Source organism: Amblyomma mixtum, chromosome 3 (assembly GCF_055824585.1).
Source record: "Amblyomma mixtum isolate Tamu chromosome 3, ASM5582458v1, whole genome shotgun sequence".
NCBI classification, from domain to species: Eukaryota; Metazoa; Arthropoda; class Arachnida; order Ixodida; family Ixodidae; genus Amblyomma; species Amblyomma mixtum.
Window position 1 is genome coordinate 52,331,804 of NC_143014.1, and position 11,957 is coordinate 52,343,760.

Sequence of the window (11,957 nt, forward strand, 5' to 3'; positions counted from 1 at the left end):
ACTAAAGTGAAAAGGATGAAGAATGACTGACCAATAATGAATAAAAGAAGCGATTACGAATAGAAATGGAATAAGAATAGAATAAGAAAATAATCAGAATTAAAAAAAAATCAGAATTGTAATAGATTGGTGAGTGATTGAAAAATGCTATCGCATTCCCTGCGGATCAACCCAATTTATTGTCCCTGCGATTTTTCGCTCCGCTGTTGAGTGGGCTTCTAGTTCATGGCGTTGTGGTGGTGGGCGGCGGTTCTGGCAGTGATGAAACAGGGGACAGTTAGTTCTGCATCTTAGTTGCAGCATGCCACTGCACAACACTACTGAGGCATGAAGGGATAAAAAATTGGTAGGGGTTTGACGTAGTTAAAACTAGTACATATGCGAAAGCAGGGGACACCTAAACTCCGCCTTGACGGCTTTAGTGGGTTAATGCCTATGTACTCGGAGTTGGTTATTCTCTTCTCAAAGGTGTAGAGACACTCAACACCTTTGAGCAGTTTTTCCTTCTGATGATGATTTTTTTTTTATGGCACAAGGGCGACTGGGGCCAAAGAGCGCCATGGCACAAAGTATTTTTCTTCATCTCAAGGTGGGGTCGCAGACCCGTTTCCCAAGCATTTCACCCTAAATAAGCCCAGCAGCAGGTCAGGGGAAAGCTTGTATCCACTGTATCACTGGTGGGTACCCGGCGGCACTGGGGATCGAACCTCGCACCTCCCGCATGTGAGGCGGGTGCTCAGACCACTAGGCCACCGCTGTGGTAGGTGTTTTTCCTTCTCTGTAACGATGCGTAGGGCATTATTATTTATGGAATTACAACGCGGTATTCTCTTACAACCGCTAAATAATTTTTCATCGAATTTTTTCGTGCTATTTCGGTTTCGGTTTCAACAGTCGAACGATGACTGTGACGCCAAAGTATGCTTATAGGTCACCCGAGACATGAAGAAACTGCGATATAATCTCTGATTTGTCGTTTTCTAAAGCCAGCCTGCATCAAGAGCCGGATTAACAACGAATGTAGAATCAGCGATTACATAATAGATTTTTTTTCGTGCGTCACGGGAGCTATGAGCACACTTTGACGTCGCAGTCATCGTTCGGCTGTTGTAAACAAAATTCGATTATGCACTATTGAGCGGTTATAGGAGAATACGACATGGTGATACATGCATAGTAGTGTTTTACGCATCATCATAGAGAAGAAAACTTGCCCCCAAAATTAGGTGTCATACTGTTTTAACATTCATGGATCACGGCGAGTACTCGTACGAAAAAATGTCTTGACGACCCAAACCCGGCTTCAGCTGAGTGGGGTACACATGTGCACATGGACCTACAGGATGACATGGATGGACGTACAGCCTGTGCACATGCTGGCAACTGTGGAGACGAAACTCGAAAGTGAACATCTCACACGTGGTATGCTGTGCCATGAGTTTAATGAAGGTGTCAGTCATGACGTTGGGGTAGCAGGAAGGTGCAGTTTGCTTTGATGGAAGTGGACAGGAATTTGCTAGTTAAACGTATTACTTTGACCTGCTGTCAACACCCTGTCTGTGCTGTTCTGTACCTCAGCTTTTAATATGGCAGGAAGAGAAGTGTCAGCCTCCCCGGCTGCATTGCTGTATCCCCATGCGATGTGCTGGGGGTTGAAGCCCCCGTATAAGAGTGCAGTGCTCAGCGGTTAGACCTTCTTAAACTTGTCGATGAAGCTAAGATCAATGGATGTGCGGCTGGCTTTGTTTCTTCCTTTTAGGGGTATCGTATAGCTGTGCTGAAACTTTTATTCCGCAACCGGCCCTGCTGAGAGCCGTGTCGCACTTTAGTTGTATGTTTAGTTGACCGTGTGTTGTTTACCTCTGCACGCGCAATGCTGTTTTCGTGTGGTCAGCGCGATCTTCAGAAGGTGCGTAGCTGCCGTGTCCAGGTGTTGGGTCGCTGGTCTCTTGTAGAGTGATAAATACTAAACTCGCCTCTTTCGGCTTGCTTAGGAGACATACTATCATACATAAATGCCCGGCTCTCAAGCAAGAGTATCCTTTTTTCGTCAGTCCTCTCTCTGCGGAGTGAAAGGCAGTTCTAACGCAGGACAACTACCCATGGTGATGGCCCTGGAGAGTTAGGCATGGTGAGGTTATGTTGCATCAGAGGTATTGCGTTTCAAGCAGCCCAAGTGGCAGGCAGCGTGGGCGCTGCAGCAGTTGTGAGAAGGGCTGCGCCACATGGGAGGGTGCCAGAAAGCCTAGGACTCTCCGTGATGGTGTGTGTGCTTACTTCTAGGGCATGGCCAATAAGCCATTGGGAGTTCAGGAGTATGGACTGGTCAACTTGCGCCATGCATTGTTGAAGACGACATTCGAGATCATTTAGCGTCGCTGGGGCTGGAGAGGGTGGGGCATGATCGCATGGCAACGAAGCCACCATCGCTGGAAGAGGTGCGGAGCTAGCCTGTTGTGAGAGCTCTGTCGTTCCCTCCATGGCAGGTGCCGTGCTGGGCACACGAGCTGAACGTAAGGCGTAGGGGATTGGGCTCCATCACGTCGACAGCTAGCTGGTTGCTCTGCCTTAGGTAGCGAGTAAAAAATTCAGGTGTTCGGTCTTCCTATACGTCTTCTCACAAGTTTGCATCGCTGTGAAAGATAGAACTCTCTCTTCCAATCAATGCCAAGGAAGACAACAAATAGCCGCTAAAATATTTGGGCAGTGTCATGATTATTTTTCAAACAATTATTTTAGACTATGAAGAGTAGTTCAGTATGGTGTTTTGAAAGTACAGCGAAAGTTTCATTCACTGGTTAAATTAGCATTGCTTAGTCCTGCAGCGTTGTGGTGCGCCGCGATTCGTAAACATGGCGTCCGCCGAGTGGACCCAGTCTTCTGCGTGCAGCAGCTAGACACTGTAGGTTTTTTTTTACTTCCCAGGAGTTGCGGTTCTTTTCACCCTTTTCTCTTCTTCTCCTCGCTTGCTGTTGCGTAGCGAGGTCAGGTCGTCTCGTTGTCGTTACGACCCGGTCTTGTGATTGGCATTAATTAGCGCGAAGGACGATGACGAAGCCTTTCGTTGTAGAAACAAAAAGAAACTTTATACATTTAAGATTAGCATGATGGTACAGTGTAGACAGAATCGAAACAAAGGGAGAGCAACAACAGAGTGGAGCCGCCAGAGCTCTCCCGGTCGAAAGCTCCTGGCGAGAACCCCCAGATTCCCGCCAACATCTGCTCTTAACCCCCTCAGCTCATCGCTGATTGGGCCGGTCCTTTCGTGACGTAACAGTTGCCTGTGGCCGTGTATTTAGGCGGGGCCACTGTGCACGTGACTGATATAAGATACAACACAAGCAAAACGCAACGAAACCGTAACAGAGCATCTTCCCCTCGGGAAGTCGGACTGCGCTCACGTAAAGAGGCAGGAATACACACAACAACACAAACAGAACCGTCATTTGCCCTGTTCCTCGAAGCGGCGCCAGCCAGCGGTAACAGACGCACACGGCTAAAAGAAAAATCGTCTCGGCGCCGCCGTTAGGCCGCAAGTTCGGGCAATGTGCGTAGCTGAAGCGCACATCTGTCCGCGCAGCTCAAGAACTAAGGCATGCCGCCGCCGAAGCCACCCGTTGCCTTAAAGAAAAAGAAAACTAAATGCCAGCGTTCGGAGAGCGCGCCACTGACACCGACCAAACACAGTCCATGTTCCCGGCTTCCCGCGAGTCGCCCAGAAGCAGCGCCGTTTCCCTCACAGTGAATACGCGTAGTTGGCACACACACGCACAAGCAAAACAAAAGGAGCGCTCCCCCGGAAAGCGGTGCGGGTGAAAGCGCCGTTTAGGGTTTCCCGCGGCCGGGATCCTCCAAAGGGACCGAGACGGGTCTGCCGGCGCGCCGTAAATAACGTAACTCGTACGCGGCTGGCCTTTCGGCGCGGGCACTCGTCGGCGCGACCGTGTCAACCGCGTCGACAAAGAGCTTGCTCGCCAGCGGGAACACATATTTCGGCTGCTGCGTGGCGTGCTTAAGCTCAGTGGCTCTACACCAGGGATGGAACCACCAGTCGTGGGTGAGGTGCGTGGAGGAACACGGTTTACAATGCCCGCCGTTCTGATTGCCTTAGATCACCGCAAACTTCGCAGCGCTGCAAACGACTGTTAGTGGAGTATGAGAGAGGCGCAGGTGAGCCAAAGTATAATGCGTGATTTCGCCGTTTATCCGCATAAAGTGCTCATCCGTGGTGCAGTCGGCTGCTAAGGCCGAGGGATGTCCGTATATTGGTATTTGAGCGGGGCGACGGTGCCGGTGTCGCCGCGTCTGTCTTACTGTTGTTTTTCCGCCGTTAATTAGCTTACTTCCAGTCGCAATCTTCCTCGTGGCAACGTAAGGGACTAGGGATTGTGTGGTGAGTGCATGTCACGAGGGTATAATGCCTACATAGAGTGAAATGTCTGCCAGCTACCGGCAAAAGCGTGTCCCATGCTCCTTTTTGTCTGTTCGGTGCTGTAGATATGCCAGAAGTTTCAATGAAACAGTTGTGAGACTTGCCTTCAACTCAACGAGGTTCATCGAAGTCCAAGAATGCGTCGAAGGAGTTGGTGGGTGGCAAGAGCAACAAGTTCGGAGGTCCTACGGCGGCATCCGTGCTCTCGGTTAGAGTTGGCGGGGATGACATGGTGGCCGAGCATCTCGAGACTGCAGGTCCATTTCCTCGGGCCGCAGCACGATCATTGGTAGCTCGGAGTGGTCGAGCGTGGCCATGTAAGCAGAAAACTGTGGCATTAGTAGTATTTGGCAACGGTGGCCGCCGGCAGCCTCTACGAGGCGTGAGCGGCAATCGAAATCGATCGCTATGTTATTCGCTGGTGGCTCGAGACCATGGGACATCTTTGTTGTTCCCTCCATGGTAGGGGGGCGTAGTGGACACACCAGTTGAACGTAAGGGACCCGGTGAGGCACATGGGGGGCTGGTTTAGGTGCACGGTCGCCATTTTAAGACTTAGGTGAGACTGCCGCTCTCTGCTGACCGGGTGGGCTGATATGCGGCTGGGCCTGTGTAGAAATTGCGGCTGGTTTCCGTGGCTGTGGACCTGGGTGAGTTATGATGTAGTGGGCGGGTGTGTTGACGGCACCAATGTGTTTATGATGTGGCGTTGATGCTGGTTGTGTCATATGTTTCTTGTGATCCCTTTATGTGACGGGCTTCCGCTTGTGTGCCCTCTGCTTGTTGAATCGTGGTCTTATGGGACAATTCGTGGCTGTGACCAGATGAGAAGCGCTGCAATTGCGGCATTTCTGTTCCGTGTTGGTGCATAGTGCGCTGTCATCGTGTAGCAGAAGGCCGCCTGTGGAGGATCTTGTTGGTATACGATGCTGCCTTAAAAGAGGATCAAAGCCATGCCTTTGTTACGGAGAGAATGAGCCTGAAGGATTTTGCACTAGCGGCAGTGCAACTTTTTCGTGAGTTCCTCAGAAGCCATTGCCCAAGCATCCTCATAATGACTCTGATCTGGCCCTGACAAAAGGTTTTGTAAAATTAAGTCCTGTTCACTGATTGGCAGGTTTTTTGCAGCGAGAAAGTGCAGCGAGTACATCGCGCTCCATGACTTCGACAGCTGGTAGGTTGTTCTGGCATAGATAGCGAAACAAGGATTCAGGCGTTCGGTCTTCCTGTACTTTTTCTCACAAGTTATTTGCAGCACTATGCAAAGAAGAAATACCTGGTCCTATGAAGGCCAAGGAAGACAACAAATAGTCGCTAAAATATTTGAGCACTGTCATGACTATTTTTTAAAAATTATTTTTGCTACTAAAAAGCAGTTGAGGATGGTGTATTGAAAGTACAGCGAGCTGGTTAAACTTACTGGCTGAATTACTAGAGAAAATCCGCACTAACATAGCACTGTCGATGCCTGCTACGTTGTGGTGCTACGCCATTCGTAAACATGGATTCCGACGAGTCGGCCGTCTCCGGCGCGCAGGAGCTGGACCCTGCAGGTTTTCTTTGCTTCTCAAGGACGGAAGCATCAGTCGCAAGTGAGGGGTGTGAGGGAACACGTTCTAGGGAACATGCCGTTCTGATTGGCTCAGATCGCCACACATTTCACAGCGCTGCAAACGGCTTGTGAGGCGGAGTAGTAAGAGAGGCCTAGGGGAGCCAAAGTATAACGTGAGATGACTCCGTCTAACCGCTGAAGGTACTCGTCCATGGTGCAGTAAGACTTTTCAGGCAGAAGAATTGCGTATGCTGGCACTGGAGCGGGACCACGTTGATGGGTGTCGCCTCGTCTGCCTTAAGGCTGTTTCACATGATGCGATTCTAGTCGCAGCTGTGCGCGATTCCGATCGTTTTGCGACAGAACGGCGCGTCTGTGTCGTCGCAAACCCTTTGCGACAGACTTACAACGAGTTCAGTAGAGTTAATGCACTTAATTCCATCAAGTTAGTCTCGCTGTCGCGCCTTCGGTGCGATCGTTGTGAATGTCCCAGCCGTCAGCGAGTAGAATTTCAAGGGAGGCAGGCTACTCATGGCTGCTAATATGTTTTATCGAACATAAAAATATGCAAGACAGCTTGATAGAATTAGTCACGATTATAAAATAAACGCGCAATAATGGGTTTAACATTTATATCTCCCAAAACCTTTTATGCTTGTTACCAAGCTGTTAAACAGCTGTTACCAAGCTGTTTGATTATATCCTTTGCAAGGCAATTAAGAATGAAAACGCCAGCAACAGTTCATTTCTACATCGTCTAGCCAGGTTACAACAAAACGCTACTACACGCCAGACACGTTACACGGAGCTCTGGAAAGTAGGGACGTTTCGCACAACATACGGCCTACAAACACTACAGAATAAACTACCCCGGTTACTAAATGATTTAAATCATAAACATATCCAACTTGAAAAGGTGACGTTCAAAACACTCCGCCGGTATTTCAACATGTACTAGGACACTTCGCTTGCCATTCCTGTTTACTCTGTCACATTGTTGTTTACCCTGACTGTACCGCTTGTCTGTATTCACTTTGATTTGAATTTTATTTGAAGCAGAAATGTGCTTAATTTATCTGTTACTTTCTCTAAACTCATTGCCATCGCACATGAATGTTCCATTGCTTTTGTAAGTGCTTTCTAGCTTCATTCTAACACATTTTCTGTATAATTTTATGTAGTTCTTATGAGTGATTGTAATTGCAGATGTTTTCATGTTTTGTTCTATTTTCTTTTTGGATGAGACATGCCGTTTCATTGCGCCTATGATGCTGTCAAGTGTATAGGGGGGCCTCCGGCTTTGTCAAGCTGTCGCTTGTGACAGCTTTTACTGCGGGTCTCCCGCGCCATGTATTCATTTGGCGCAAATAAAACCATTATTAAAGGCGCTCGCGCCACACTGACTAAAATCGTTAGCATGTGAAATAGCGGCTGAGATTGACGTCGCTACGACAATGCGACTAGGCCGTATTTTTTCGCGTGTGTCGCACCATATGAGACAGGCTTTACTGTAGTTTTTTCGCCGGCAATTAACTTATTTCCAGTCGCACTCTTCCTCGCGGCAACGGAATGGTCTAGGGAGAGTGTGGTGAGTGCATGTCACGCGGGGATAATGCCTACATAGAGTGAAATGTACGTCAGCTACCGGCAAAAGAGCGCCCCGTGCTCCTTTTTGTCTGTTTGGTGCAGCAGATATGCCAGAAGTTTTGAAGAAATAAATGTAAGACTTGCCTTCGACTAAATGAGGTTCATCGGAGTCCAAGCAGGCGGCGAAGGTGTTGGTGGGTGGCAGGAGCAGCACCTTCGGAGGTCCTATACGGCGGCAACCAAGCTCTCGGTTAGAGTTGGCGGGGATGACAAGATTCCCGAGCATCTTGAGCCTCAGGTCCATTACCTCGGCCCGCAGCACGATCATTGGTAGCTCGGAGTGGTACAGAGTGGCCACGCAAGCAGAAGACATCGACATTAGCAATATCTGGCAATGGTGGCCGCCGGCAGCCTCTACGAGGCGTGAGCGACAATCGAAATCGATAGCTATGGTATTCGCTGGGGCCTCGAGACCACACTTGTGGGGGTGAGGTGACAGCCGGACTGAAGTGCTCGAATGCGTGTTTCTCAAGTGAAGGATTGGCAGACGTGGCGCCTGGGCGTCCAGGTTGCTTCTCGCGCCCTGTGTACTTCTCTCCTCGAGACACAAACTTAACAAGGGAGGGGAGGGGGACGCCTCAGGGTGCTTGCCAACATTTGGATGAGAGGACTTGTCTGGGTCCGGGAAAAAGAGTTCATCATTGGCGGGGTTTAAATAGGGCCTTCCGCCTCAGAGTGAAGGCTCTATTTAAACCCCGCCAATGATGAACTCTTTCCCCAGACGAGGACAAGTCCTCTTGTCCAGACGTTGGCAAGCACCCTGAGGGCTTCCCCTCCTCTCCTTTGTTCACATGTGTGTATCAAGAAACCATCTGCGTGCCCTCTTTCTGCAATGGACTCGGCTCGATAGCACGTTAAATTAAAGCACGAAGAGCATTCAAGGCTTATCTCTGTTTCCGGGAATATTTTAAATGGGCGTGAACAGGCTTTCGATAGAACCGCTTCTTCTTGGTGAAAAACAATTTCAGAAATTTCTCCGCTAAGTGATGTAGAGAAGGCAAGTATGGCTGCAAATGCGCGAGCAAGCAGATCAGAAGGAAGCAGAAAAATCTAATCGCTTGGGCTCCAGAGGTGTATCTTACAAAGATTTGCGGTGGCTGAATTTTAAGCATGAAATGCTTTTAGCCCCCGTTGTCGGCAGTGTGGTGACGTCACGCCGAGACCGAGAGCCATCATCCGGGCACTGAAATCCACTCATCCGGGCATTGAAATGCACTCATCCGGGCATTGAAATCCACTCATCCGGGCATTGAAATCCACTCATCCGGGAATTGAAATCCACTCATCCGGGCACTGAATTCCAGTCATCCGGGCACTGAATTCCAGTCATCCGGGCTCTGAAACGAGAACATCCGGGCACCGTACGAGACTTAACGAGATTTAACGAGACTCTGTAAGCCCTCCTACGCGACCGGCATGCAAGCGCCGGTTGGTCTCCAAAGGAGTCACAAAAAAATAACTGCTGCCAGTGCCTTCTCAATGTTTGTCAAGATATCAGTCGCTGTGCGTTTGATAACGCACGGAATTATAATTTCCGATTTCTAATAACACGTGCACAAAGCACATAAATGCCACGTTACACTTCGTTGTCATACGTGATCCGGGGGAGAAGCGCTGCGTTCAAAGGGCAAGGCATCGCGCCGAACGGGTGGTGGCGTTCCTCCCTTCCTTTACGGTGCGGTTCGGGTGTCCACCGAGATGGCAGAGAATTACTGCGCCATTTCCTTTCCTCAAAAAACCTTGCGTTCAAATGGCAAGGCATCGCGCTGAACGGGTGGTGGCGTTCCTCCCTTCCTGTACGGTGCGGTTCGGGTGTCCACCGAGATGACATTAGGCCCGTAAACATTTCATGCTTACTCTACTCTCGTTTACGGGAGAGGCAGAGATTTTTTTGTTTTCTAAGTTTATCTGCGGCCTTTCAACATTGACCGTTTTTTCGTGCGGAACAGAGCACTGTATAGCCAATGGAACTTGGAGGCAGCTACGAGGTAGGCAGAACGACGATTGTGGCTTTGGGGACTTGTGCCAAAGGAGACCGCCTTTGAAACTATGCCAAAAGCTGTATATCTTGCAACAGAGCTTAATGTAGCCCTGTGTGGAGCGCACAAACACGCACACAGCTTCATACCTTTTGGTCATAAGCAAGAGTGCTGCCAGAGTACTGCGAGATGAAATATATTTTCTGGAAAATTGCAATGTAAAAATAACACGTGAAAATCCCAATTTTTACGTACAAAGGTACCCTTTCGTGGGTGCAGATGATGAAGGTGCAACAACTAGTTAAAAATGTACGCTAAAGAAAGTCATAATGAGCGTGGGACATCAACAGGGCAGTCCTTGCTGTGTGTTCATCGCAACCATGACACACCACATCGCACATACCACAGCTCAAGACCCACCGTGTCCACACAAAAATAGCGGTCGCGACCGCGGCACTCTTTCTTGACAAGGCGGACAGATCAAGCCGGGCACGTACTACGGTGGGTAGCCGCCTAGTAGGTGCACCATCGGAGGCTCCATCGCAGGACAGGTGGCAGAGTCCTAACTCAGAGCCAGGAGGAGGTGCACAAGTTCTTCCCCGTCTTCTCTGACGCCAGGAAAGCAGGACGGCGTGAACGCTCCACATGCACCGAAGAGAGGGGCTATGGGGAGAGCACACTCTCCAGCAGTAGCCTGGACGAGGTCTCCAATGAGCTGTGGGAGGGCTTCTGCTCCCACGTGCTCCCCAACAACTCGTGGTGCAATCTGGTGAACTGCATGGAGAATAGCGCCGGTAGCGATAAGCAGGAGTCCGAGGTAAGCATGGTGGAAAAACAGCAGCACGATAGGGTCGTATTCAGACCGGTGAAGATTAGATACTTGTGTGACGGGTACCACAGTGTACTGGTTGCGGGGGACAGTGATGAGCCGGGCATTCGCTCTAAGAACCAGCAGCTCCTGGTGCTGACCGGACTGCTGTGCATCATAGTCAGGAACAGGCATTTCGCCTTGCGCGAAAATGCGATACCACTGCAAGACTTTGGTGAACTGCAGACCACCGGCCAGAAGTGCAACGCGTGTCGTCGTTGAGGGCAGACTCCGTCAAAAAATAGCAGCCACTCCCTTCTGATCGACTGTGCACAGAACGCGATGGGGCGGCTCCGGGAAGACCATGGCTGTTTAGCTTCAAATCCTTCAAAACAGATTTGCGCCATATTATAATGACGGACAACGGCAGGGTCCAGTTCACTAAGGACTGTCCGCTTACCCTGGGCTTGCGCTGGCGCCAGGTTCGAACAAGAAGGGTTCTCCAGGGTGTCCAGCGTTGACGTTTGCAATGCCCGCAGGTGTAAAGAGTGTCTTGGAGCGTAGATTTGTGCTGCCCAGGGTGGAGATCGCCGCAGCATTCGTCACAGGATGAGAAGAACAGAGCGCTGTTCGAGAATACGTGCACGTGGCGTTGGTTCGGGCCGCGCCAAATGAGCATACTTCATCTTCTTCATCTTTCATGGAGGTGAAATACGTAATTCGTCGCGAGTGTGTGAAAATATTTAATGCACAGAATAAATCGTGGTTAGTTGGCTGGCCTCTCATTCCAGGTGCCCATTGTCTTTTTCCACCGCGCTCTTGCCAAAGCCAAAGCTGTTCTTCAGGGTGTGATCTCGACAGTGCCGCCTAGCAGTGCTCAGTTGTTAGGTTTGATTCTCGCAATATCTGGACTGTTGTAGCAAGCCCATCACATGTGGTGCAAGTTGAACACTTTACCGCAGAAGGCCTGATGCGAATCGTACGAATTTCGAAACGTGAAGCTTAATTTGACTTGTTTGATATTAGCATATCAAACACAGGTAGAGCATATTAGCATATCTTATTAGCATATTAGCATATATTAGCACATATTAGCATAGATCATATTAGCATATCAAACATAGGTAGGCATAGGTAGAAACTAGCACTCAACATAGATCATGTGTTTCATGTAGAGATTAACACCGGATGCTCTTCCACACCGGTTCCTCTTTTACGGTGGAAAGTTCTTTGTTAAGTTCCTATAGCGGTGCCGCCCATCGATCTAAAAGTGAGAAAGAGCTTTAGTACCCACAACGACTGCCGCATCCTACTGTGCTTTCAATATCTATACTGCGGCCATAAGCGCGAGCCTTTCGTGCACTCATATGCAGAGGAGGCTGTAACACGGCTGTGCTAGCATGTAGAGAACGTATCATAAACCGAGCTGAAGTGGGAGTGGCCGCGTGAGCGACTCACGACACCCAAGACTATCGATTACTTGTCCCTACCTGCTCGCGGTAGAGACCGCGATGTAATTAAGTATTCTTTTTACGTAAC

The 11,957-nt window shown here is 49.6% G+C and overlaps 1 pseudogene; it reads right to left on the reverse strand.

Annotated features, from left to right (window-relative positions):
• Positions 1-9,979: 9,979 nt before the first annotated feature.
• On the reverse strand, positions 9,980-10,613 carry LOC149350194 (uncharacterized; annotated as a pseudogene).
• Positions 10,614-11,957: the final 1,344 nt, after the last annotated feature.